Source organism: Erinaceus europaeus, chromosome 20 (genome assembly GCF_950295315.1).
Source record: "Erinaceus europaeus chromosome 20, mEriEur2.1, whole genome shotgun sequence".
Lineage (NCBI taxonomy): Eukaryota > Metazoa > Chordata > Mammalia > Eulipotyphla > Erinaceidae > Erinaceus > Erinaceus europaeus.
The window spans coordinates 57,501,682-57,506,773 of NC_080181.1; the positions used below are offsets into that span (position 1 = coordinate 57,501,682).

Below are 5,092 nucleotides of genomic sequence, written 5' to 3' on the forward strand. Positions count from 1 at the left end.
ACCCACTCTCCCTGGTCACAAACACAAGGAGGGTTCTGGCACTGCAGACTGTGAAGGTATGAAAGCAGGCTCCTTCCCCACACACACTGTTGGGGAGCAAGCACCTTTTTTTTTCAAGCATGACAACATTAAGGAATCACATCTTAAGGAATCAGTAGGTCGGGATGAAAACAGCTCATGAGCCTTCTGCAAATCCATTTATAATCACATACCTGATGTTGCCATGTGATTTCTGAAATCAGTTCTTGAACTGATTTATTCCCAGGCCTGCTCCTCCTTGGACACACATAAGCAGAAACAGGTGCAGAGACATCGTCTTGCATACATAGGGGTCAGAACATGCTTCTGGCACGTTCTGTGAGAAGGGCATCCGGAAGCTGCTTGTGACCTACTGGTGGTAAGGAAGCGGACCCGGGCTTCAGCTTCCTCACCTGGCAAGTGGGGACCTTCCTGAGGGTCCCCCCACCCCCATCTCTGAGTCCTCACATCCTGACTCTGGGCTTTGCCAGTTTCCCTTCATGTCAAGTTCTTCATTGCGGGGAGAGTGAAAACAACATGCCTTTCCTGACTGCGTCAATTACCAGGTGAACTGGAGCCAGGGCCGGGAGGACGTGGGCAGTGGCTGCTTGGCTCGTCATCAGCTGGGGGTGTGGTCTCTGCTTTGCTAGATTGCCTGAGTTTTCAGGAGGACCTGGGAAATATTCTGATATTTAAAAGTTGGCAGCTACTTCACATTTTTGATAAATACGGTGTGACTCAAACAAAATGTGGGCTGTATCTGGCCAGCTTGCTGTACTTGTGCACCCTCTGTTCCGGCAGGCCTGGGATTCTGGTACACGGGCGCACCGACCATACACACTGAGGGTGCCGGCAGCCTGAGACACCTGTGGGTTCCCAGGAGGCGTGGAGATTAGCAGCAAGCTTTGTGCTGGGTTCAGGCTCCACTGATGGGCAGGGAGACTTCTCCAGTACTGTGGCCTGAGAAGACTGATTGTGAACAGTCCTGTTACACGGAGTGGTCTTTTCTTGTTTAAAAATCATAAGGTGGGAGAATGGGCAGTGAGGCTATAAGTAAAGGCAGTAAGTTTTATTTTTGTTATTGTTCAAAGCAAAACAAACACCAGAAGGGCAATCTTCTTGGTAAACAAAAATTTCCCCCCAGTGGGAACAAATGAGTTTAATTTTTTTCCACTCTTAGTAAAAGGTATTTTTGGGAATGGGTCCATTCATGTGGTAGGAGAAAAGCCAGCCTTTGGTCTGGAGGTCAAGATGGGAGCAGCAGGTTACAGCAGAACAGGGGGGTGGCTGCCTCCCACCTGACCCCTTCTTCCATAAGCCAGCCCTGGGGCCACTAGCAAGAGGTCACCTGTGTGCCCCAGGGGCAGGGCAAGTAGGGGCTGTGACAGGGAGGGGCAGGCAGGGAGCTGTCTGTCACAGGTGACCGCACCTGAGTCCTCTGATTCCTGAAGACGCTGCCGCTGCCGGGAAACACCAGCAAGCAAGATTCACATTTGTGCCATCACCTCGCGGCCCAGACACAGACACCTGGTGGCGGCAGGTCTGGGCACATCTGCAGCTCAGCTCAGCCTGGGAGCCTGACTAAGCAGCACTGGGGCCAAGCCTCCCCCTACCCGCCCCCCACCCGCCTGCTGGGGGGTAGGCTGGCCTGCCGCAGGCCTGACCCAGGTGACGCAGCTTCTCCTGTCCTGCCTGGGGCTGTGCCCAGCTGGTGGGGAGAGAGGAGTCCTTTCCAAAGGTGGCCCAGAGGACCCCTGCCCACCACCCTCACCCAGCACCTGGGGAAGAGGAACCCAGCACCCTAGAGCTGGGCTCCCGGGGCCATGTGCCGTGCTATCCCCTCCGGCCTGGTGGCCAGGATTGCCACATCATGAGGAGGTGGAGGGAGGGGTGTCAGCAAACAAGATTGATGAGTGCAACTGTAAATTCCAGAGGGAAAACAAAGCTGGGCCTGATCCCAAGCTGCTTCCCGGAGGCCGGATGCCTACTGGGGTGGACATGGGAGCCTGGCCTCACTCCACAGTCCACAAGTGACTGCCATTTTGGGCACGCACGACTGAGAGTTAATAGTGGTTCTGGGGCCAGCGGTGGCACACCTGGTTAAGTGCATACGTCACCATGCATAAGGATTGGGGTTCAAGCCCCCCCCCCCCACCTGCAGGGAGGACGTTTCATGAGCGGTGTCTTTCTCTCTCCCTATCTCCCCTTCCTTCTCGATTTCTCTCTGTCCTGTCATTTTTTTTTTTAAAGTTGAAAGAAAAAAAAAATGGCCACCAGTAGTTGAGGATTCGTAGTGGCAGCACTGAGCTCCAACGATGATCCCAGAGGCAAAGGAGTCACAGTGGCTCCACAGGTGTAGGGCGTGTGGAAAGCTCCGCGGGTGTGCGTGCATCTCACTGGCCTGTCCTCCACGGCCAATAAGCAGTGAGAGTAAAGGGAGACGTGGCCTGCCTGTTTGCCTGCTCACCACGGCAGTGGGAAAGGCAACATGGGGGGCAGTGCTTCTTCACGGATACTTAACGTACGGCTGACCACAATGTCATTTCTGAGCTTCAGGAGTTCTTGTAATTCAGATGTAGGAGAAATACTTGGTCGTTAAAAATCACTCCAGCTGGAACTTTGCAGACAGAGCTGCTGGTGTGAGGCAGGAGTGGGGCACTGGCCATGCTTTGAAGAGGGTTGGAGGCTGTAGACACACTCAGCATGAGGAAAGTCTGGATTTGCCTCAGAACAAGCTGCAGATCTCACAACCCATTTCCAAGGTGAAGGGGAACATACTTTGGTTTCTATATCAAGGAATTCCAAGTCAGATCATATTGGCTCGGAAACCTGGGGAAATGAACTGATAGAGGATAGATTTTCACATTCTTCTCAAATACAGATTGCAGCAAGCTTTAAAAACACTTCTTTGGGGTGTTAGTACACTTTTAAAAGAAAAACAGCTATGAAAAAACCAACGTACAGCTACTTGTTATGTTTTTGAAAAAGTAAAAGCATCTTTCATTACCTGATTTAGAAAATACAGAGGAAATAGATTCCTCATCCCAGAGTTTATCTCTGAGATCACATAAAAACTAATGAGCAACCCAGAGTCCAGGCATGAAGAAACACTGTAACACACACTCTACCACTGCTGCCTTCTTAAACTCTACACTGGACCTCGCCTGCCATCTTGATTTCTTGGTTGGTACCAAGACCAACCCAGTCCCAGCCCAGCCCCACACCCCTATCCCCCAGGCCAAAGCCCCAGCCAGCCTCACACCCCCAGCCTCACCCCCAGCCTCACACCCCTAGTCCCCAGTCTCACCCCCAGCCCCGGCCCCGGCCCCAGCCCCAGCCCCAGCTTCGGCTCCATAAGTAACTATCTCATGGAACCCATGCTTAAACCAGTCAGCACCATGGTATTTTTGTGGCCACAGGGATTGGAGCTAAGAAGGTCTGATCAGCTCAAAGTTCAATACTTTTTCTTTTAATTAAGATAAAGTGATCTACAATTGTTATATCAAGTGTTTATTATTATTATATGTCCAACACAGCCACTCTGTATTTGTATACAGACAGAAAGTGATCACAATAAGTTAGTTAACATTGTCACCATACGCGGCCACATTGTTTCCTTGTGATGAGAACTTGTCAGGTTTCCTCTCAGTGACTGTCCAGTGTGCAATACAGTGTTAGCAGGGTTGCAGTACTAGAATTGTAGCCTGCAGCTCCCCACCACTGATTTTTGTTTTAACCGGAAGTATATAGCTTTTGACCCCTTCAGTCCGGTTCCCAAACCCCTCTCTTGCAGCCACTGGTTCTCTGCCTGGTGTTTTGCTTTTAGATTGCACATATAAGTGATATCACATGGTATTTGTCTTTTCCCTTTTATTCCAGTGCAGTGCTGTCATCCATACTGTTGCAAATGACAAGATTTCACTCTTCTGTACGGCTGACTCTTAGCCTGTTGTGCACAGTGGACTGTGCGTCTTAACGCACTTCCTCCGCCTGCTCACCCAGCAAGGCACACTTCTGCTGTGTCCATCCCTCTGCAACTGTAAAGAATTCTGCGGTGAGTGAGGGGGGTGGGTATCTTTTTAGGTTAGCATTTACATTTTCTTCAGACACACAACCAGAATTGGAATTGCCAGACCATCGGGCAGTTCTGTTTAAATTTGTTTTTGTTGTTTGTCTTTGGGGCTTCATGGCTCTGGAATGAGTTTTTTAGATGGAGAGACGGAGGCAGGGGGCCGGGGGGCGGGGGAACCACCACACTGAAGCTTTCCCCACTGTGCTGGGGGATGGACTTGAACCTGGGCTGTACATGTGGCAGAGCAGTGCACTCTAAGCTAGCTATTTTAATTTTTTGAGGAAACTCTATGCAGTTTCCACAGTGGCTGCATTATCAGGACTATGACAGTTCTGAGAAATCACACTCTTCTCCTCAGCTGTGCAGGAGACACGCCATTGCTGGCTGCTGCTGTGTGAACAACACTCTGAAATCGGAGGGGATCAGGGCTGACACATGAAGATGAGTATGGCTGAGTAGTTGCTGGGAACCTCCCACCCCCATTCTGATCAGAGATCAGACCAGGCCTGAAGCCTTTGTCCTATCTGTTTTGGTGCCTGTGTGGCTCTGCTCTATTTTCCTCTTTCCGTATAAAGAAGGCACGGAGGGAGGGAGGGAGAGAGGAGAGAGACACCACAGTGCTGCTTTACTGCCCCTGAGGTTCCCCTGTGCGTGGCAAACTGTTTGCTCTGTTGGACGAGCTCTCTATCCCCCAGCCCTGCCTCTGTTCCGTTTGTGAATGATTAAATCACTGTTGCCATCAAGGTCAGTTTGAGAGTCCTCCCCTTTCATTTTCTCAACGCCCATATTCAGCGAGGAAGCAATTACAGAAGCCAGACCTTCTACCTTCTGCAACCCTCAATGACCCTGGGTCCATGCTCCCAGAGGGATAGAGAATGGGAAAGCTATCGGGGGAGGGGGTGGGATATGGAGATTGGGTGGTGGGAATTGTGTGGAGTTGTACCCCTCCTACCCTATGGTTTTGTTAATTAATCCTTTCTTAAATAAAAAAAAAAAAAAAAA

At 50.7% G+C, this 5,092-nt stretch overlaps 1 long non-coding RNA gene across 1 annotated transcript; it reads left to right on the forward strand.

The window, feature by feature from the left end:
- The first annotated feature begins 208 nt into the window (after positions 1–208).
- Positions 209–4,826, forward strand: LOC132534886 (uncharacterized). Its single transcript, XR_009546651.1, has 3 exons — positions 209–584; positions 3,898–4,072; positions 4,449–4,826. It is a non-coding gene; the product is annotated as an uncharacterized LOC132534886 (long non-coding RNA).
- The last annotated feature ends 266 nt before the right edge of the window (positions 4,827–5,092 follow it).